The sequence below is a fragment of the Giraffa tippelskirchi genome, chromosome 11, assembly GCF_054371585.1.
Source record: "Giraffa tippelskirchi isolate mGirTip1 chromosome 11, T2T-mGirTip1v1.2.pri, whole genome shotgun sequence".
Lineage (NCBI taxonomy): Eukaryota > Metazoa > Chordata > Mammalia > Artiodactyla > Giraffidae > Giraffa > Giraffa tippelskirchi.
In genome coordinates, this window is record NC_137285.1 from 129,929,898 (window position 1) to 129,954,118 (window position 24,221).

The following is a 24,221-nucleotide window of genomic DNA, read 5'->3' on the forward strand; positions in this document are numbered from 1 at the left end:
GCCCACCAGGCTCCCCCGTCCCTGGGATTCTTCAGGCAAGAACACTGGAGTGGGTTGCCATTTCCTTCTCCAATGCATGAAAGTGAAAAGTGAAAGTAAGTCGCTCAGTCGTGTCCGACTCGTAGCGACCCCATGGACTGCAGCCTCCCAGGCCCCTCTATCCATGGGATTTTCCAGGCAAAAGTACTGGAGTGGGGTGCCATTGCCTTCTCCACAAACACGTATAACTCTCACCTAAAGGAAGCATCCAGTTATTTACATAATACTTTCCAAGGCTTACCCAGGACTGCTTTGGTAGTTTACAGAACTTCTACAAAAGATGTCAGATTCCAAGTCAAGAAAGTTGTGACCACACTGGTTCCCCTTCCTTTGGTTTCCATTTTAGGAAATGTCACCATTATCTAAGCCAAAACCTGGAATATCATTAATTCTACCTCTTCTCTTCAGTTTATGGATTCTGCATCCTAAAATTTCTTTAATAGATTTCCTTCTTTCAGCCTCGATGGCTGAAGCAGACTCCTAACAGCCCCCTTTTATTGTTCAGTCTTGGCTCTCTCTCATTCTTTCTCTGATTTTTAGCCACAGAGATGTGAATCAATGCAAATATTACTGTGTGCTTCTATCTGCTCCCATGTATAGTCTTTAGTGCTACTCTGAACTCAGGATGTAGTCGAAATCCTTAAATATCATCCAAGACCTTTGCAATCTACACCCAAATTACTCTCTCTCCAATTACTTTCTCACCTTGAGATCTGGTGAGAGTTTCTACAAGTTTCCCATATATGCCTCTTGTTTCAGGGCCTTTGTACCTTTTCCTCTACCTGAAAACTTCTCTTGCTCATTTCCTGGCTACCTTCCATTCATTCTTCAAGAGGTCATTTAAATTTTACTGTCTTTAGGGAATCCAAGATCAGGTTAGAAGTCCTGCTTCTGTGCTCCTGAAGCTCTCTCTGGGATTCAGCCAACAGCACTCGTCTCATCAAACTCCTCCCAACCCGTTCTTCCACTGATGAGACCACATCTTACTCAGCTTTTTATGTCCGACACCTGGCACAGACCTGATACAGAGCAGGCTCAATGAATCTTTATTGAATGGATTGACTAATTAGTTAATTAATGAACAAATAAATAGATGAACACTGACTCTTAGTGTGTTTTACTTCTCTTTTGGAGGCTGCTCTCAGGCACTATAACCTTCAGATATAAACCATCCCTGTATCTCTCTCCTGTGGCAACATTCACCAACAATGTGTACTCTTGGGAGGGCAATGGTGTGTTCGGCTGTTTGAAGGTTTCCAAGAGAGTAGCAACAAAGCTTTAAACACAGCTTCAACAGGGAGGAAACAAATGACAATCATAGTAGAGCAGGACAACTTGAAACCACAAGAACAGTCAGTGAAATCCTCTTATTTTCAAGTCATGGAAACCAAGGTCTGGAAAGGCTAACTGGCTGCCATGGGTCATAACCATGTCAACCACAAAAGGTCCTGAACCTCAGGCATCCTGATTCTAGCCTGTATTTCCTGAAGTGTGCAGTGTAAGCCTTCTGTGTTTTGTAATACTGTAACCACTAGCCTCTTGTGACTGTTGGTACCTGATATGTGGCTGGTATGAACTGGGACGGGCTGTGAGTGTAAAATACATGCTAGATATAAAAGAGTGTAAAACATCTCAGAAACAAGCTTTATATTGATTATAAGTGTTCAAATAGTATTTCGGATATGTGAATTTAAGTAAAACACTGAAATTAATTTCTCCTCTTTATTTTAATTTTTTAGATAAAACTAGCAGAAAATTTTAAATTATATATGAAATCCAGGTAGAATTTAACAACGTGGTTTTGTTTTGTTATATTTGCTTTTCCCTGGTGGCTCAGATGGTAAAGAATCCACCTGCAGTGTAGGAGACCTGGGTTTGATCCCTGGGTTGGGAAGATCCCTGGAGGAGGGCGTTGGCAACCCACTCCAGTATTCTTGCCTGGAGAATCCCCATGGACAGAGGAGCCTGGTGGGCTACAGTCTATGGGGGTCTCAAAAAGTTGGACATAACTGAGCAACTCAGCACAGTACATTTGCTTTTTGAATTGTCCTCTATTTAGGTTAGGTGATACTGGTTTTCAATTTATTGTGTTGAAATAAACTTTCATTTATAAATATATTTATTTAACTAAAATGAGTATATTTAAGTCAAAATATTACATAAATACTAGTAGAGATAGCATAGGACTGAAAGAAATCATGAAGGTATTATATAAATGGCCAAAGTTAGGGAAACAGCCTTGTACAATGTATGGTCTGTTCTTAGCCAGCCCAGGACACTCAGTCTTCTACATATAATCTGTAAAATGTAACTGTTCAGAGCTTAACTCCAGCTTTGATAGGGCCTTTGCAACATAAATGCTTCAGCTTCCAATTTGGTTACAAAAGACTGGATTCAGGCACAATTGTCCAGCAAGGAGTATGACAGTCAAGGTCCATCAAAGTTGTCCTATGTCATGAGCTGAGATGTCCATACCTTTTGACCAGAGGAAAAATGCTGGCAATTTCTGGTAGTTGAATCTGGAATTACTTTGGGGGCATTCTGGGTGGGAGAACTGAGGGAGAACATTATGGAAAAAACTGGGATGCTGAGAAATGAAGGATATGTGACCAGATTCCTGAATTACATATTAGAGCCCAAACAGCATAATAAGCTCTAGAATAGGACTGTTTGGCTTTGAATCCTGCTTTGGGCATCATCTAGCTCTGTGATGCAGGATAAATTACTTAATCTTTCTACAGTTTAGTTTCCTTGTCTATTAAACATGTTAATAATTGTCACAACCTTAAAAGTTTTCTATGAGGCACATACTAAATACTGGATCAATATTAGCTGTATTCATCATTGTCCACATTTTTATCATCATCACTGTCACAGAATGATGATATTTAAAGGTGCGTGGAGATATATGTGATTTTAATTTAGAACTGACATTAATTAATTGAGACCTGGAGTCCAAGAACATGCAGAAGACAGTGGATGACTGAATTAGTCAGGATTAGGTTAAAAATTGCCAAATTATCCTACAGGCAGGCTTTCTTAAGAATCCTTTTCATAAAGGACTAATCTCAGTGGACTATGTCCTAGTCACTTTGCTGGCACTGGACAATCCTACAGAAATGCTTCTTTTTAAGATTTCTAAGAACATTAACCCTACTAAATGCCTAAATATTTTTATCTCCATTTTTGCCAATGATGGCACTTTTATGTGGTTAATAGTTGTTTTTATAACATATAATTAAGACATTTTTCTCGCAGTTTTTTTCCCCATGCAGTGAGTGGAGCCTGAGGAAGCAAAGAAAAGGAGGGAAATGTCTCTAAACAGCGTGGGTTTTTTTCCCCTTTTTGCAATCATGCTGATTTCTATACCCTGAGGTTTCTACTCCCACACATTCTAAATTAGCAATAACTTAGATCAGTGTTTTCAACTCGAGCATTAATTTGTGCCTTGTTTTTTCCTTCATATACCTCTTTAAAACCTGAATAAATCTATAAGCAATAATTTTCAACTTTTTAAAAGCTGCCATTTGAAAATCTGTTGAAAGGTGTGGAGTGTATCCCCAGAAAGATGAATGTTCCCACATGTAAAAGAAAATGTTCTGCACAATTTCATGGGGTTCGGGGACCCCTCAAAGTCTGCTAATCCCAGGTTAAACATCTCTACTCTAAGTACAAATAAATCATTGACCAGCCTGAGACTACAAAATAATACAGAAAATGTAAGTGGACAAGGTCCCTGATCTCTGAGGCACAAATGTCTGTGAAGGCAAAAAGTGGAAAAGAAGTGCTTTTATTTTTATTTTTTTTATTGATAGGAAGTTAAATAACTATCTTTTTCTCTTGGTTTATGTCTTTATAATACAGTGTCATTATTAAAAATGCTGTGGATCTTAAATAGAAAATAAGATTACCATCACAGCCTAGGATGAGACCAATCACAGAGAGAAAGGCTATGTGCATCTTCCTGAAGTCAGTGAATGACACCAGGTAAGAACAATTGAAGATTTCTGACCCTCTAGTTCAAGTTAGTCATAGAACAGCCATTCATTTTGCACGTGTGCCAAGCAAAGTTAATTTTCTAAGGTCACAAAGCTAGGTAGCAGCAGAGCCAACACTCTGTCCCAATTCCTCAGCTGGGATTTTGTCACTATATTATATGGCCTCCACAAAATATGTCATAGTGAGATAAAGTTCACAGCCTACCAAATATTAACTTTTGTATAGAGCTATGCTTTGACAAAAGAAGAGTATATATAGGTTATTCAGCATTTTAAAAGAGAGAAAGAATTTAAATTGAAAGAAAGATTTCAAGTCCTGCAGTGCTTGCCATAAAACCATTTAACCTAATTAAACTTGATCTGATATGGTTTTATGGCCCTTGACTATAACGCACTTTTCCTCAATTCTGTTCAAGTACTTTTGCTCAATCTGGTGTTCCACAAAACACTTTTCTCTCGATACATAGTGAACCAAGGATTTCGTGATCAAATAGGTTTGGGAAGGAGAAGGCAATGGCACCCCACTCCAGTACTCTTGCCTGGAAAATCCCATGGACAGAGGAGCCTGGTAGGCTACAGTCCATGTCTCAGGTTATAGTCTGTGTTTGCTGTGTTAAGAAACATAAAGGAACATTATAATGTTGTAGGAAGTCCTGCAGTAAAACATAATAGCAAAAATCTTGTTTGGCTTTTTCCTCAAATCCCTGCACATCAGAACACTTCTTAAGGCAACACCTGTTAAAATGCCACACCATGGATGCTCTGCAGCACACGCTACAAAGAATTCTGCTGTAGCTTTCCAAGGGTTCAGTGTAAGTCCCGTTTTCCAATGATTGTTGCAAATGCAGGGCAACTATTTTATAAAAGCCTGCTGCCTTAGCATATCCTCCTTTCAATTCAGTTTGATAAACAGTGCTAACTAAAACCATTTTTTGTTTCAAGCTTTTGTCTCTCCAGTACACTGGTTTGATGTTCTGCCATCTCACATCTATTCACATCCATCACCTCACCATTTCCATTTCAGAAATATATGTAAGGAAATAATTATACATGGGAATGATTATTTAATTTATTCAATAATAAAAAATTGGAAACAACATAATCTCTTATAATAGGGGGGTAGATGAGTAAGTTATTCATGTAATAACATGTTAGCTACAAAAATTATAATTTTTTATTGAAGCGTAGTTGATTACCAATATTTTGTTATTTTCAGGTGTACAGAGTAGTGTTTGTTATTTTTCCTGGTTATATTTCATTATAGGTTATTATAAGATACAGAATATAATCCTCTGTGTGCTTGCTGCTTATTTATTTTATGTAAGTTGTTTGTATTTGTTAATCCTATACTCCTGATTTGTCCCTCTCCCACTCCTTTCCCCCTTTGGTAACCACGTTTTTCTATTTCTATGACTGTGTTTCTGTTTTATATATAGAATTACTTGTATTATTTTTTAGATTCCACATATAAGTGATATCATAGAGTATTTGTCTTTGTCTTACTTCACTAAGCATAGTAATCTCTAGGTCCATCCATGTTGCTGCAAATGGGCAATATTTCATTCTTTTTATGACTTAGTAATATTCCATCTCACATCTTCTGAAGCCAATCATCTGTTGATGGGAACTTGGGTTTGCAGGTATTGGCTGTTGTAAATAGTGCTGCTATGAATACTGGGGTGTGTGTATCTTTTTGAATTATAGGTTTTAATTTTTCTGAATACATACCCAGGAATGGGATTTCTGGATCATATGTTTGTTCTATTTTTAGTTTTTCAAGAAACCTCCATACTGTTTTCCATAGTGGTTGTACTAACTTATATTCCCACCAACAGTGTATGAGAGTTTCCTTTTTCCCACACCTTCTCCAGCATTCATTATTTGTAGATATTTATGATGGCCATTCTGACCAATGTGAAGTTATATCTCACTGTGGTTTTGATTTTCATCCCTCTAATATTGGTAATGAGCATCTTTTCATGTGCCTGTTGGTCATCTAAAGATCACATTTTTCAAAAATCATTTAATGATATGGAAAAGTTAATGTAATGTTTTTAGTGACATATGTAAGATAAAACATTATATTGAGAGCATCAATGCTATTTTATTATATATATATGTGATTTTTACCCAACATACACATGCACATGCATACCCACACACATATATATGTACACCTACATACCTAAACTTGAAGGAAATACCTTAATATATTCAGGTATTTATCTCTGAGAAGACTAAAAATATTTTAGAAGTATTTTTTTAAATACTTAAAAAAATTTAAAACAAACATGTTCTTTTTAAAACAACAAGTATACTATTAAATAATTGGTTTTCCATCTTTGGCTCAAACTGGAAAAGGACATGTATATTTCATCCAAACAGTGATTACGAAATAGTTTTGTTTCCTTTACCTCCAAATTTACTATTCTTATTTCTGCTAAATCATTCTTCCATGAAGTTGATAGGACCCCTTCCCTGGAATTGTTTAATATCATATTTTTACAAACCAAGCTTTGAAAGCTAAGATGTTTTTACAAGTTAATTTGAGAAGACTATACTTAAAAAAGATCTATATTAGTTTCTTACAGAATATGATCTTTGTAAGTAATACAAAATAAGATATATGCAATTATTTACAGTGGATCTCCACATAGAAGTGCCCTTGAAATAAAAAGAAGTGGACTTCAAACTTTAATACCCATGACTTCTAAATTGTTGAGCACTTGTACAGTCTTTTTTTCCCTTAACTATACCATGATAGTTTTTGTGGTAGCAAGAGTTGATCAGATGTATTTAAAGGAATAAAAGGAAGTTTGTGAGATCATAAAAGCATTTATTTTCATAAAGGAGAAGATTTACTGACTGCCAGGACAAAATTTACTAGACTTTTTAGGAAAATAATATACTCAAACTCACTATAATGTATTATCTTAAATGTCTTGCATGAAATAAAAATATTAGATATATGAAGAAATATTAAAATGTGACTAGCAATCATGAAATTGAAGCAACCAAAAGAAACAGATCCCAGGGCACTCAGATGCTGGAATCAGCAGATACTGCTTTTAAATTAGCTGTTATAAGTATATTTTAGAATTTAAATAAAAGATGTATATAGGAAATATACAATGGTAAATCTCATCAGAAAATTGGAAACAATGAAAACCAAATAGAACTCTAGAACTAACAATTATACTATCTAAAATCTAAAAAATTGATTGGATTGTATTAATAGGTTAGGTAATAGGGGAAAGAAGTCAGTGAACTTGAAGATAGAAAAATAGAAATTATCCAATCTGAAGAACAGAGACAAAAAAAGATTTTTTTAATGATATTTTCTTAGTGACTCATGGGACCATATAAACTGGTCTCCTGAAAGTATAACAGAGTCACAAAAGTGGAGAGACTTTTAAGGGAGAAAAATATATCTAAATAATCAATGACCTTCCCAAATTTGGTAAAAAACAATAACAACAACAAAAACAATGAATCCACAAGCATATCATGGTCAATTGCTGAAAATCAAAAATAAAATGAAACTGAAACAGAGTTATTCACTTAATTCCTTTCTCCAAACTTAGATGTCTCTGTTCTCAACACAATTCCCTGTTTTTAAAATCACTTCAGGAAGCCTTTATGAGGGATTCTTGGAGAACATGATAATTTAGCAATCAGAGAGTAAAGACCCTGAATTCAACCAAAACTTGCCAAATGTCACATTCAGTACCCTTATATACTACTATATTTTAGAAAGTAAGAAAACCATCTTCTTTTTCCTTTTAGGATTTAAGATGGACAGATTACTTAGAAAAAAATATAAATGTGGATTGGCTGTTTTTACTATGGAGGTTTTCAACTTTTGTTTGATATTGGTTCAATTACTGCCTTTACCCCTCAGGCCATACGTTCCATACAACTAAGGAATATTGTTCCTTCCTTATTCAAGGGTATATTTATAGGGTCCAGGTAGATGGCTCATGGTAGATATTCAATGATTAAATGAAAGAATGAGATAAAAATTAAAGTAAATACTTCTATGATGTTGGTTTATATATTAGACATTTGTTTTGTTAACAAACCAGACATAATTTTTTCAGGTGTTACCCTGAACTGTTTGCAATGAACATCTTTTTTTTTTTTTTAATATCTTAATACAATCTATACTAGATTATAAACCTACCAGCCCAAGGTCAGAATTTTATTTATTTATTTATAAATGTTTATTTGGCTGCATCAGGTCTTAGTTGCAGCTCATGGGATCTTTCTTGCATTATGTCAGATCTTTTGTTGTGGCACATGGATTCTAGTTGTGGCATACAGGCTCAACTGCAACAGTAGTTGCAGCTCAGGCTTAATTGCTCTGGTGTGGGGGGTCTTAGTTCCCTGACCAGGGACTGAATCTGTGTCGCCTGCATTACCAGGCAGATTTTTAACCACTGGACCACCAGGGAAGTCCTAACGTCAGAATTTTAAACAAGTCAGTAACTGCTATTGCATTCACTACTCACCTAGATATTATTTCACCTGGAGGGGAAAAAAAATGACCATCAGGTTTCTAGATTCCATTGATTCCTTTAATCCCATTGGTCTTTTCTTGCTGGGGCATTTTTTTCGCAATTCATGTTTCACTTCCTGTAATGTCCTGAAGTCTATAAGGTGACTTAGTGTATGCACATTTGTTAACATTTCTATTGGCGCAGTAATAGTTGTGTGCATTGTTTCAAAATTAAGTGAATTATATTATCAACCAGAATCTAACCAGGAAAGTAAGAATCATTTTAAGATTTTTCCACAGAGTTAAATTAATTCAGGGAAATTATTGCACAGATTATGACATGTCTAAGAACCATAGATGGGATGATAAGGTAATCCAGAGATAAACAGCAGAAAACCACTATCATCTATAGGCTGGAAAGATGAAACATTCAGCAGTATTATTGGCTAGAGGGTCATCACATGGCAGGTGGAACTAAAGGAACCTGTCAAGCAATGGGACCAAGGAGTTTTTGCCGCAAAGGAGAGGCAACTGCTAAGAAACTGCCTCTGGTACAGAGACAGGAGGAGACTGTTCAGACTCCTTCCACTATCTTCCTTTGTCAAACAAAATTCTGCCGAAAGACAGCTGATATAGGATCCTGGGAGACAGGAAGCTGCATGACTCAGTCTTCCTCTCTAATAGAGAGCTGAGCTGAAGAAAGACAAGGAATGGAGCCAACATGCCTAAGCTCCCAAAAAACCTATAGGTAAAATGATTGTTTACAGAATGTAAAGCACTTTCTCAGAGGTTGTATGTACCTTCAACTATTCAATGCCATGTCTCAATGATTCCACAATTCCAACCAATTACTTTTTGGTGCAGAGAGCTTTATGGGATTGACCATTAGAAACTAGAAAAATCTTTCAAAAATAGAAATTACCTAATGCAGTTCCTGCTCATATCATCATGGATTTTTAGGTATTTAATTGAATTATGGCAAAAAATGACTTTTGATATGTTCCCTTTCCCAAGTTTATGAGCCACAGAAAGCTTATCTTCCTGCTAGCACCAGCTACCATTATAGTAGTTTCTTAATCTGAAAAACATAATGAAAAGGAAATACATCAGGTTGTGAAAGCTCTTTAAACTTGCATTGCTGCAGGACTAACTCTAAAAGATTCCTTAAGATTCAGAAAATCAAGAAAACCCAAGAGGAACTTAAATGCTTGAATCCTTCTCTCTGCTGTTGTGGATCATGTCATTGGATACTCCAGAAAATGAATATGTCCTGAAGTGGATGGAGGGTGTCATTAAATCCCCAAGTAGGGTGAGTATGACATAATAATGCTTGACAAGTGTTGAAGAGTTTAAATAGCAAGCAAGTGAGAAAATGGTTTCCTGCAACATAAGAAGTCAGAACTTGAAGTACCTAAATGGAATTGGAAAATGAAAACATTTGAATGACTTTCTAGAAATATTTCCTAATGGAGTCATAAGTTAGGACAGTGGAATTGGTTCTCCAGAGGGAAGTGATTGGAGCAGAGGTTTTTGAAGTAAACAAAAGAAAAAGGACATCTGAGAATACACCACAGGGAATGTACCTCTGGAGTCAGCTATTATTAACTCTTTTCTTTGGTTCCAACATTAGAAATGGCAATGTTACATCTACGTAGAACTATTCAATGAAGTGTATGTATACACACTATCATATTTGATTGTCAGTTGAGAAACTAGGGTTTAGAGAGGTTAAAAATGGCTTGTTCAAAGCACAGACCTGTTAAGTGTTAGAGTTGAGTCTCCAACCCAGGCTCTTATTCAACCTTGAATACTCTGTCTACCACACTGCAGAGCCTTGGGATCAGGAAGAGTCACAACAAACAGAAGCTGTGGTTGACACTGAAAGAAAACCATATTCTTGTACTTCATGTAGACTTATCCACAAGGACAGGAAACTACAACCTGTTTCCAAACATCTAGGGAAGTGTAACTACCAGGATTCTTGGTTTTAGAGAACAAAATAAACTCTGAGTAGTTTAGGCAGAAAGGGATTTAGAGCATCAAATGGCTTACAGAGTGCATCAGAGGCTAAAGAACTAAGTAGTCCTTAGAATTTGTGGGATCTAGGGGCAAGAGTACAAGTACTCACATAACATATCTGAATACTTAAAAGTTAAACAGAAGCTTCAAACTGTTAAATAAAATACATGCTGTGTTTCCATCTTGAGAGATTTACCTTCGAAATGACATAGAAAAGTTAAGATAGACTAGAATTCTCAGACTCCTTTGGTTTGCTCACCGAAGCATAGCAACCTGGGGAAAGCATGGCTCCAGCCCCCAAGACAGGTTCCCAATCCTCTTCCCATTTCTGGCTCCATTCTGGGCCGCAGGGGACCCTCATCTGCATGTGTGTGGTGCTATCGCCCGCGTGTCCAAGATCTATGTATACCCCTGGCAACAAGCCACCCTGTGGCCACCTTCAGACCTAAAGGTGTCCTCACTGGTAGTGTGTCCCACTCCTAGGAGAACAGCCCCAGGCTAGAGGGTCCCTGGAAGCAAGCTCAGGGCTATCTGGGTAAGTAATCTGGGTCCATAGACAAAGTCTGGGGTTAGAGCTCCAGTTAAATATGTCCAATTGGTCCACATACTTCTCTCTCAGTGGTTTTTGTATGTGTGCTTTTTGCCTTTTTTTTTTTTTTTTTTTTTTGGTGGAGAAAGGTGGCCAGAGGAGAGCCAGGGCAAGAGTCTCTAAAGTGTTGGTCCCAGAGCAGGAGCCCCTCTTGCCTGGATCTACGGGTGGAACCAACTGTATGTCCTGCTTGTTCAGGAACAATGTGGCCTGAGGAATTGCCCAACCGTATCAGGGACTTGTTAAGAGAAACTCCACTGCCATAGATACTGGCTGTGCTATGCCTCGGATGCAAGGTCCTGGCCTATAAAACCTTCTTCACAGCTGCCTCAGGAGAACCAAACACTTCTGCAACTGTGTTTGCCAGAAGGCCCAGTCTCTTCATAGAAGGCTGCTATCTCATGTTGCTGATTTCAAGTTTTGTGGGGGTATATCTGATAAGTGGAAATGTAGCTGCAAATGTAGTTTGGTCTTTACAGCTTCCATTACTCAGGAAAACATATTAGAAGTATATTGAAATGAGTGACCACGGGAGACCAAACCTTTTGCAACATCTTTGGAAAAATCCATTTATTGATACAAATGGCACAAATCGAAATGACTTGGATACATATTGCTTTTTTTCCTTCATGGTAAAACCACCATTATGGATTTATTGGTCATGGTTATTTGGACACCCTGCTGTAAAGAATTCTGAGGCTTTCTCTGGACTCAGTGAGAAAAAGCAACTTCTAATTTTCATTATCTGCTCTGGTTATGGGAGGGGCCAAAGCTGTTGCCCAGGCCAATTTTGGAGGCAGAGCTGTTTTAACCACATGTAAGGAAGCATATGTAGGTAAGCTGTTTTAACCATATGTAAGGAACTAAAGAGCCTCTTGATGAAAGTGAAAAAGCTGGCTTAAAACTCAGCATTCAAAAAACTAAGATCATGGCATCTGGTCCCATAGATGGGGATACAATGGAAACAGTGACAGACTTTATTTGGGGGGACTCCAAAATTACTGCAGATGGTGACTTCAGCCATGAAATTAAAAGACATTTGCTCCTTGGAATAAAAGCTATGACAAAACTAGACAGCATAGTAAAAAGCAGAGACATTACTTTGCCGACAAAGGTCCATCTAATCAAAGTTCTGTTATTTTCAGTAGTCATATATGGATGTGAGAGTTGGACCATAAAGAAAGCTGAGCACCAAAGAATTGATGCTTTTGAACTGTGGTGTTGGAGAAGACTCTTGAGAGTCCCTTGGACTGCAAGGAGATCAAACCAGTCAACCCTAAAGGAGATCAGTCCTGAATATTCATTGGAAGGACTGATGCTGAAGCTAACTCCAAAACTTTGGCCGCCTGATGCGAAGAACTGCTTATTGGAAAAGACCCTGATGCTGGGAAAGATCGAAGGTAGGAGAAGAAGGGGATGTCAGAGGATGTGATGGTTGGATCACATCACTGACTTGATGGACATGAGTTTGAGCAAGCTCCAGGAGTTGGTGATGGACAAGGAAGCCTGGCATGCTGCAGTCCATGGGGTCGCAGAGAGTTGGACATGACTTAGCAACTGAACTGAACTGAAGTAAATGTTGAGTAAGTTTTTGTTGAATGAATAAAGTGTAAATAAGTGAATTATAGCTAGTACCTTAAGCAGAAATTAAAATGATTCTGAGTTTTTATACCCTCTAATCCTAATCCATTTTACTTTTTCTATTATCACAGAGAGTTAGAGAAGAAAACAGATATAACAAAGGAGAATCAAAGCAGGTGACATTTGCAGAAGTTAAGGATGCAGAAGGATTTCTCATATAACTTGAGAGAAAAATGATAATGATAAATATTGGATGGAGGGTCAAGATTCCCTTGACCTTCTTCCCAGTCTTCCCAATGTTAGGTAAGGTAACACTACCTGCTGTAAAAAACAAACCTCTATATTTCATGGCTTAACATGATAGAATCATTTTTTCCTGTAGTCATCTTTAACAAAAAAACCTATTTTTAAACTTAACAAAAAAAAGAATGTACATTTCTAACAAATTCTCAGGTGATGTTGATGTAGGTGCTTCTTGTCAGTGGGTAAGGTGGCTCGGGTTGATGAAGGCTTTGACTTCAAACATGAGCTACTATGTTGCCTCAGGTGTCAAGATGTAGAAAGCATATGGGAGGAGGAAGTGGGAGGAAAAAGCACTTGCTTTTTAGCTGCTTTGATTCAAGGGATGACACACATAACTTTTGCTAATATTTCTTTGGTGAGAATCAGTTATTCAGCCCCATCTAGATATAAGGGTGAGGCTGGGACACATAATATCTGTTTGGATGGGTGCTTCCCAGCGATACAGGTATCATTCCTACTCAAAGTATGGTGAATGGACCAGCAACATCAGCATCACCTAAGAACTTGTTAGAAATGCACAATACTTTTTTGTTAAAGGATACTACCTGTCATCTGAGTCTTCAAGGAATCATAATCTTTTTATAGTAACATCAAAGATCATTGGTCACAGATCACCAGAACTAATATACTAATAATGACAAAGTTTGAAACATTGTGAGAACTGGACATGGAACAACAGACTGGCTCCAAATTGGGAAAGGAGTACGTCAAGGCTGAATATTGTCACTCTGCTTATTTAACTTATATGCAGAGTACATCATGAGAAACACTGGGCTGGATGAGGCTCAAGCTGGAATCAAGATTGCTGGGAGAAATATCAATAACCTCAGATATGTAGATGACACCACCCTTATGGCAGAAAGTGAAGAAGAACTAAAGGGCCTCTTGATGAAAGTGAAAGAGGAGAGCGAAAAAGTTGGCTTAAAGCTCAACATTCAGAAAACTAAGATCATGGCATCTGGCCCTATCACTTCATGGCAAATAGATGGGGAAACAGTGGAAACAGTGACAGACTTTATTTTTGGGAGCTCCAAAATCACTGCAGATGGTGACTACAGCCATGAAATTAAAAGACACTTGCTCCTTGGAAGAAAAGTTATAGCCAACCTAGACAGCATATTAAAAAGCAGAGACATTACTTTGCCAACAAAGGTCCATCTAGTCAAAGCTATAGTTTTTCCAGTAGTCATGTATGGATGTGAGAGTTGGACTATAAAGAAATCTGAGCACCAAAGAATTGGTGCTTTTGAACTGTGGTGTTGGAGAAGATTCTTGAGAGTCCCTTAGATTGCAAGGAGATCCAATCAGTCCATCCTAAAGGAGATCAGTCCTGAATATTCACTGGAAGGACTGATGCTGAACCTGAAACTCCAATACTTTGGCCACCTAATGCAAAGAACTGACTCATTGGAAAAGACCCTGATGCTGGGAAAGATTAAAGGTGGGAGGAGAAGGGGACGACAGAGGATGAGATGGTTGGATGGTATCACTGATTCGATGGACATGAGTTTGAGTAAGCTCCAGGAGTTGGTGATATACAGGGAGGCCTGTCATGCTGCAGTCCATGGGGTTGCAAAGAGTCGGACATGACTGAGCAACTGAACTGAACTGAGAATTACGAAAATGTTCAAAGAGACATGAAGTGAGCAAATGTTGTGGGGGGAAATGATTGGATATACTTGCTAGAGGCAGGGTTGCCACACACCTTCAGTTTGTGTAAAAAAAAAAAGCAACATCTGCAAGTGCAATCAAGTGAAGCACGAAACGAGATATGGCTGCATGTGAAGAAATGCACATTTGGGGGCTCCATCCAGGATTACTGAATTAGGGCAACTGGGGGGACCCAGTCAATAAGCTCTCCACAGAATTCTTATGTCTGCCCAAGTTCAAAAAGCCCCCATCTCCAGCATTCTTACCATACTGCCTGGAGCAACTGCATTTCAGAGCACCAATATTTGAAGTCCCTCTGTCTGGGGGTTATACTTCTTTCTCCCTTAAAAGCCATCCGGGCGGAGGTTCTAGAGGCGAACATGTGCTTTGCTACTTCGTTTTGTCACTAAGAACTCCAGCGACCAGATAATAGCATTCTGTGAGCCTACATCCTGAAGTGATGAAGAACCCCAGCAGCCCCCACAGTGGACACGTGGCATGAGAAGAAAAGAGACCTTTGTTGTTTTAAGCTTTGGATTTGGGAGTTTGTTCATCACTGTAGCGTTATCCTGACATACACTCCCTTTCTCCAACCTATAACACTGACTGTAGCTTTTTATGAAATGGCTTTGCAAAGCTTTTCTCCATGGGGTTCTTTCCTCCTAAAAATGTTAACATGCTATCCCCAAATGGATGGTGGTCCCTGGTGTTTGAATATGTCTCCTTCTTTTATTCTTTTTCACTTTTACTTCAAGTGTTTAGTCTGTCTAGAAACCTTGACCATTAGTACAGCAGAATTCTTATCTCAAGTTTGATTTGGCTTTGGTTACCCTGATTTTTTCGTTGTTAACATTGGTGAAAAGAGTCATGCAAAATGTCCCCTACATAGGTTCTTGCTCCATGTTCTAGGTCCCAGTCTTATCTATTGTCTTTCTCTTTTTAGGTTCAAGAGTTCAGCTCTACTGAGTGATTTCTTGAGATTCTGACTCAAGGGATTCAAAGATAAATTGAGTCATAAAAAGTTCAGGCTGTTAGATTAGAAGGATGTCTTCTTATGTGGTCTGCTAAAATTGGATTTAAATTTGGTCAGCACATATACTAACATATATTGCCTATGATCAGCAGCAGGCAGTGGAACAGATTACTCGGGAGTCATATATTTGGGCCTGAAGTGGCAATGGGTGCTTTAATTTTGGGGAGGTTGTAGTAAATTTATCTACCTAATTTCGTTAAGCTTAAGACAGTATTAGCATAATGACATTGTGTTTCCTGAGTGTGGCTCTCTGGTCAGTGAGGGACAGGAGGGACAGATAGCTTGAGATTAAAATTAGGACATAACCAATGTACAATAAAATGTTAACTCTCCATCTTGAACATTAAGGAAATGAGTTTTTCTGGTTACAAAGTTCATATGTATAAAAATAGGTTCATTTAAACTATTTTTGGTGATCATCTATGAAAATGTATATATATTTCTCTGTTTTATTAAATAGAACATTCTAATTTGATCTTGTCATGATGACTCAATCATAAATTATTCCAGAGGACTCTAATAGAGCCTGTGAGTGCAGGGCTATGTGTTAGAGTTCCGGTCTCAACTTTTCAGAGTTTTTCTGTCTACTTCATCAACTCTTGGACTACCAGCTGTCACTTTTTGATGCTGCCAGCGTGTGTCTCCTTGGTGACCTGCTGCCTCCAGGATACCTTGAACTGGGAGAATAGATAATCACGCTCATTAAAGTCATGCCTAAAATATAAGTAAATGTGAGCCCAGGAACATCCTTATGAATAAAGTGTATGAGCTTTATCGTATCACCTTAATCTGATCAGTGACCTGACTCTCCCTTTCTTTTCTCTTTCTTTTTTTCTCTCTCACTCCCCTTCCCTCCCTCCTTCTTTCCCTTCCTTCCCTCCTCAGGAAATTGAGTGAAGATTTGTTTTTGTTTTTTTTAAACCATGTCTCTTTTGAACATGGATGATAGAATGTTGACTACAGGTGGGATGTCATAGCTATTTGGGGCTAATGAGAAAATTCGACATAATGCTTTGCATTTTTAGAGTCCTTTAAACTGTTCAGAATGTTCTCTCTACTGGCATTTGCATCTGTCATTTTGATATAATGCTAATACTGGATCACTTTTGTAGTCATAATGGCTAGAAAGTTGTCTTAAACTAACCTTGCTAATAAGCAAAAATGTCTTAACTTACATTTACAGAGAAGAAGTAAAACTGCCTAACCTATTGCTAGTTTTATTCTTTTTAAACATATGCCTTTTCTTTTTCTAGGCTGTGTGGTCTTGTGAAAAAGACCTAAAATCATCATCTCTTGCTTTGCCTTCATGTATCAAGGGGAGTAACTACTATAGGCCCCTCTCTCCTATCTGGTGCTCTGCATGGAGAATAAGATGGAGTAAAAGTGTACAGAAGGCACATAATTATGATAGGAAAGTGGTAGAAACACAAAGAGGAGCATAAAGTCGATACAACAGTTAGAATTTTGTAGACAAAATTCCTTCCAAAAGGCTCTTCATAGCTCTCTTTGTTGGCAGTTACAGAACTTTATATTCTATGAGCACCTGGATTGTTAAAACCTGTGTGATGGTAAAGGATTTGACCCCTGCCAACCTGTGTCTCAAATGGGCTCGTTTAGTGCTGGGAGAAAACCATCTGGCCACACGCAGAAGAGATGCACCACTTTCAATTCTTCCACTGACAGATGCGGAAGGTGTGATTTATCACACAAGGCCAAGACCTTTAACATGGTTGGGATTACATTCCAGACCTCTTCTGTTGCTCCTTTTCCTCTGTATTGAGCCACAGTCTGCGGGTCTATGGCGGGGATGTGGAGAGAGTAGAAAATATATGTTTTCACTGTAGTAGCGGTGGAGGGTGGTAGATGACTTGTCAGAGCTGTAAACGCTGGACATGGAGACCCAGAAACCACTGGAGGCCACGTGGCTGCGACAGAGGCCTGAGGGGCCACTCAGAGCCTCAAGGAAACAACCATTAGATGAAAACCATTCATTGTTTCCTTCTGATAGCATTGCTGATGGTGGACTCAGCCTCCGGGGCTGCCTTCTGGGCTCTGGGTTCTAAGGGAAGCCTAAGGGAGCAGATGTCCTGCAGGAGCAATTAAACCTATTGGGCCTGGTTCAGGGAGTATGAGGAGCAAGGGTTGGGCTTTCCTGTTTGTTTTAATATTTATTTATTTATTTTGGCTGCACTGAGTCTTAGTTGTGACGCGCAGGACCTTCATTCTTTGTTGCAGTATGTGAGATCTTTAGTTTCGGCGTGCGGGAACAGTTTTTTGTTTTTGTTTTTTTTCCTTTAAGCTGCACATGTGAACTCTTAGTTGTGGCATGTGGGATCTAGTTCTCCGACCAAGGATCAAACCCAGGCCCGCATTGGAAACAAGCAGTCTGGACCAGCAGGGAAGTTCCAAGAGTTGGTTTTCTATTCATCCATGTGGAAGAATTGATGCTTTTTGAACTGTGGTGTTGGAGAATACTCTTGAGAGTTGCTTTGAAAGCAAGGAGATCAAACCAGTCAATCCTAAAGGAAATCAGTCCTGAATATTCATTAGAAGGACTGATGCTGAAACCGAAACTCTAATATTCTGGCCACCTGTTGTGAAGAGCTGATTCATTGGAAAAGATCCTGATGCTGAGAAAGATTGAAGGCAGGAGAAGAAGGGGACAACAGAGGATGAGATGGTTGGATGGCATCACTGATTCAATGGACATGGGTTTGAGAAAACGCCAAGGGATGGTGAAGGACAAGAAGCCTGGAGTCCTGCAGTCCATGGGGTCGCAAAGAGTTGGACATGACTGAGCAACTGAAAAACAACAACAATTCTTTCTACATAAAAGTCAATATTTTCCCCAAATGCACATCTAGTCATGTGACTCTCAGATTGTTTCCTGGCCTTTTCATCAGGCTGAGTCCAGACTCCTGAGAGTGGCTTCCCTTGTCCTGCATAATGGGACTCTGCTTACTTCTCTGGGGACATCTATCTCTTCCTCCCACCTCCTTACACACCCTGCACTCCTGTCCACAGGCTTTGTTTGGTAACTTGAAGGGAATCCTTCTCTTTCGTGCTTCTGAGGCTTTGATAAAGTTGTTTTGTTCCCTTTACTCTCCGTTCTTTTCTTTCTTGACCACTAATCTCCCATCACTTCCTTTAGGATTGCCGGGAGAAATATCAATAACCTCAGATATGCAGATGACACCGCCCTTATGACAGAAAGTGAAGAAGAACTAACGAGCCTCTGGTTGAAAGTGAAAGAGGAGAGTGAAAAAGCTGATTTAAAACTCAACATTCATTTAAAATACAAAGACCACGGCATCCGGTCCTATAACTTCATGGCAAATAGATGGGGAAACAATGGAAACCATGACTGATTTTATTTTCTTGGACTCCATTATCACTGCAGATGGTGACTGCAGCCATGAAATTAAAAGACACTTGCTCCTTGGAAGAAAAGCAATGACCAATCTAGACAGCATGTTAAAAGTAGAGACATTACTTTGCTGACAAAGGTCCAGCTAGTCAAAGCTGTGGTTTTTCCAGTAGTCATGTATGGATATGAGAGTTGGACTATAAAGAAAGCTGAGCACTGAAGAGTTGATGCTTTTGAACTGTGGTGTTAGAGAAGACTCTTGAGAGTCCCTTGGACTGCAAGGAGATCAAACCAGTCCATCCTAAAGGAAATCAGTCCTGAATATTCATTGGAAGGACTGATGCTGAAATTGAAGCTCCAATACTTTGGCCACTTGATGCAAAGAACTGACTCACTGGAAAAGACCCTGATTCTGGGAAAGATTGAAGGCAGGATAAGAAGGGGATGACAGAGGATGAGATGGTTGGATGGCATCACTGACTCGATGGATGTGAGTTTGAGCAAGCTCCGGGAGTTGGTGATGAACAAGGAGGCCTGGCATGCTGCAGTCCATGGAGTCGCATAGAGTCAGACATGACTGAGTGACTGAACTTACTTACTTACTTACTTTTGGGAAGTACTGGGTCCCAGCATTAAGTGCTCTCATAGCACCCTCTTGCTTTCCATCAGAGCCTAGGAGTAAGTGTTACTATGTTTATTATAGTCTTCCCACTATAATCTAAGCTCCTTAATGGCGTAGGTGATATCTGTAATATCTAGCATAGGAGCTAAATGGTGGCACAGTGGTAAAGAATCTGCCTGCTAATGCAGGAGACACAGGAGACATGGGTTTGGACCCTGTGTCAGGAAAATTCTCTGGAGGAGGAAATGGCAACTCACTCTAGTTTTCTTGCCTGTAAAATCCCATGGACAGAGGAGCCTGGCAGACTACAGTCCATGGGGTTGCAAAGAGTCAGACACGACTGAGCAACTGAACATGCACACACACACACACAAAGATGTATGACCAAGCGTGCAATCTAGTTTTAAAATTGGGTTTTGTTAAGCTATTTTTATATTTATTCAGCATCATCATTTATTAAATACATGACTTCAGACAACTGACTTCATCTACCTGGCCTTGAATTCCTTATCTTTTAAATAGGCATAATAGTATATATTTCTTGGGATATAGTTACATGAGATAAAACATGTCAAGTGTCTAGACTAGTGCCTAGCCTATAGAAAACACTGAGTTATATATGATTATAATTATGTATCTTCTACATGATCAGGTCTCTGTACTTAAACCCTTGGTGGAATACAAAATGGTATAATCTAGGAGTCACTAAAGGGACTGACTTAATCTCTCTAACCCACATCAATGACTTTCTGGGGTAAGTTGAGTCTGAACATAGACTCTGGAGACATCTTGCCCTCAGTCTGGCTTAGGGCTCACCACATTCTACCTGCCCAACTCTTGGCCCCTGTAACACAGCTGCCTGTCTGGATTGACAATCCCTGCTAGATTTTCAGAAATACAGCTGGGTCTGCCTCCTGTTGTTTACTTTACCCTATTTTATATAATAAGTCCCTCAAACTAAGCTCTCTTCCCAGTTTAATCTTCTTCCACCTAAACTTCTATTTAGAGAGTGTCTGACATCAAAAAACTATAATATCTTAGAGAACATAATGCATGTCCCTAATTGACAATTAAAGACTGTTGATAGAAGTGCGTTGGCACATTGGTGTAAGTTGCCTGCTTATAAAAATACTTTAAACAGGGAAATGAGGACATTTATGTCCAGTGAAATCTATACTGACACTCCAAGAAAGAGTCAGAGGAACAGCTTATTGGACAGCAAGCAAACTGTGTCTCTGCAGGGCACTCATCATAGGATTCTTGACTCGCTCCCAGCCCTTGTTAGGAATAGAGAAATCCTTCCATTAACACCAGAATATGTAACTATGGGTGTAGGAAAGACTCCAGCTTTCCGCTCCACAAACCCTTATGAGACTTGGCATCCATCTCATGAAGAATGCCCTTTTGTGCCATCCAAGGGATTATAATTGGGATGACCAAAGTCTTTGCCAAATCATATAGTCTTACATGGGCAGCATAAATGGTTTGGAGAGCAATTGAGGATGAAAAAGAAAAAATACACTGAGCTGGAAAAGAAAAACAGCTCACGCTATTTTATTTCTCTGTTACTACATAGTCTTCATGGTGTTGTGGTTTAATCAAAGTTGAATGTATTTCTTTCTTTTTAAGGAGTTAAGTATAAGACCAATCATTACTGATATAATCATTTAATTGACTGGAATTGATCATTCATGTTTATTATTCTTTTCTCTCCTTGGAAGTGTATTGGAAGGGAAAAAATTTCAACGTTATCTGTTGAAGGCCACTTTTCTCTTGCAGTCAGTTACCTGGCAGTTCTGTTTGCATGGTATAAGAAAACAAGAATGGGTTTTAGTGTTAGAAAGATTCAAGTTTGAACCTAGCAACCATTTTCTAACTGAGTGGTCTTTCTTTCACTGAACTTTACCCATAAAAATGGAATGATATTGACCTCAGAGTGTTGCTCAGAGAATTACAATATGAAATGCATATGGAGGGTCAGGCATAGTGACTAGCACATGTAGGGACATAATCAATGAATTCTCAGTTGTTCTTGCTAATTAGGTCAGTGCACATGGAAGCAAGTGCACCCTGTGAAGAATGCTTTACAATATGACCATATTTGACCACATCTTGTGGAAATATTCCTTCTCAGCAGTAAGCTCCCAGACTTTGTCCATTCGCTTATTTTGATGACCTCCTTTCTCTCTGTTTTTGCCTTTTGCCTCCGCATATGCAAAGGCCACTCGTACAAATAACCTAGTTGCCTTTATGTTGACAATGTCAAAAACCAACATTCATTTAATTTTTCTCAAATTCCATCCTGTTAATTTATTCTTGAATGCTTGGAGGAATTATCATCTTCTTATTAGCATAATAAGGCAAAGTCTTCCTACTCCTTCCTTAAGGTCCTTCTCTCAGCTTTTTGTCTCTGACATTGGTACTATCATTTTCTTATGTTTTTGTTCATTGATCTTTTAATTCATACCTTTTAAAAAATTCACTCATTCAGCAAATATTTATGTACCTACTATTTGCCAAACCTGAGTTAGCATTGGGGAGCTAATAAGTTTTCTAATAAGAGGAGCAAAATAAGGCAGTGTTTAAGAGTAAGTGCTTTGAAGTAAGAGAGAAATATCTGTTTGAATCCTGATCCACTGTGTCCTAGCTGTCTGGCCTTGGGCAAGTCACTTCAAGCTCCCAAGACTTTAGTTCCTCATCTGTATAACAGGGATAATATCAGTTCCTATATTTTAGGGTACTCAAGACAATTAATGAAGTATACTGCTGACATATAACAAGTGTAAGCAGTCAATAGATGTTAGTCTTTGTGAGGATAATGATGATGATTTTTAATGACCCAGTTCTTCATGGAGCTTAGACTTTTGAGGAATATCACATAAATTCCCAAAGAGCCATCAAGGTTTCTAAGCAGATTAATGACTGAGTTGTGATCGTCTTTAAGGCCCCAATTTTCATACTTCCCCATCCACAGTCAGACTGTAAGACTAGTTGGTTTCTCCTTTGATTATGTCTCATAGATGAATCCTTTCTTCTCTAATGCCACTAAGACTCCTCCATTCATCCTAAGTGTGATTTTTATTAAAGAGATATCTAATTACCAAATATAATTAAACTAGACTTATTTCTAAAGACTGAATGATCTCGTTGGGAATTGTCCTGCATTGAAGAGGCTGGGCCATGCTGTCATAGAATAATCACATCTCTGACCGTGGCTGTTTTCAGTGATTCAGAAGCTGACTTGTTGAATTCATATATTGGTAGTAGTCTCTCTGCTCTCTTCTGTCTAATCTGTTTGTAAATTTAGAAGTCACTATCTGGCTGAGATTTTATGCAATCGTTATAAGATGAATCTGTTAACTAGGGAATATCCTTCAAATTTGCCCTAATTAAACTTCTTCAAAGGGAACTTTTAGTACTGAGACGGCAAATAGATTCCATCTTACATACTGCCTGTATCAATTTGCTTTTGCACTGTAACATACCACCCTAAACTTAGTGTCCATATTTCGCATATAGAGCATGTGTCTACAAGTTGACAAAATGATTTTGCTGATCCGGGCCAGGCTCAGCTCATTTTGGCTAGACTTTCTCAGGCAGGTGCAGTCAGCTGGCATGCTGACTGGGGAACGTCTGATCTGCTAACGGTTCAGCTAGAACAACTTAACTTTTTTCTATGTGTCTCTCATTACCTCCAAGAGGCTATCCCAGGTATGTTCTAATGGCAGGGTCAGGAATCCAGAAATGCATAAGAACTAGTTCAAGTCTCTGCTGGTGTCAGTTTTTTTCCCATTCTGGTCTAAACAAACCCAGAATTAGAGTGAGAAAACATGACCAAAACGTATGGATAGAGACAGGCATGGAAACCTAGGGCCTCTAGTTCAATAATCTACCATAGTTTGCTTTCTGGTCACAATTACCAACATGACGTCACATGAAAAATATGTTCATTCCCATTCCAAGACCCTCCTAAATCTCAAGTTGTGACATTATGCTTGAAGTCTAGGCTGTTTTGATCTCCATCAGGTTCACATAAACACTTCTTGAGCCAGAAAGTTATATACTAGAAAAAAAAGTTATCTAACCTATACACACCCACCATATAGTAATGAAATGAAAACAGAATGACCTATATAATATTCCCATTTGAAAAGGATAAGAATAGAAGGTACATATCAGTTACTGATCCATAGCAATTCTGAACTTATCAGGGGTAAATTCTGCCAATTTCCCCTACTCTGGATATGAGGAATATTCTTTGATTAGACTTTAGTTCTGCTTCCTGGGAATGACTCCCAATCCATTGTTCTCCATGGCTCTTGGCTCAGCCCTCTATCACATCATTTCTTTTTTACCCTTTTTGGTTCCTTCTTGGGGCTTCCCTTATGGCTCAGAGGTGAAGAATTGGCCTGCAATGCAGGAGAGCTGGGTTCGATCCCTGGGTCAGGCAGATCCCCTGGAGAAGGGAATGGCAACTCAGTCCAGTATTCTTGCCTGGAGAATTCTATGGACAGAGGAGGCT

At 38.7% G+C, this 24,221-nt stretch overlaps 1 protein-coding gene across 3 annotated transcripts in view; it reads left to right on the plus strand.

Annotated features, from left to right (window-relative positions):
• Positions 1–24,221, plus strand: part of METTL15 (methyltransferase 15, mitochondrial 12S rRNA N4-cytidine) — a 375,213-nt gene that overhangs the window by 246,024 nt on the left and 104,968 nt on the right. For 2 of the 3 annotated variants that reach the window (XR_014069232.1, XR_014069234.1), the window contains exon 7: positions 3,904–4,026. The gene's annotated coding sequence lies outside the window, so the exon portion shown is untranslated. Of the gene's footprint in view, positions 1–3,903; positions 4,027–9,679; positions 9,715–24,221 lie in introns of those variants that run through there. The other variant, XR_014069233.1, reaches the window with a different exon arrangement.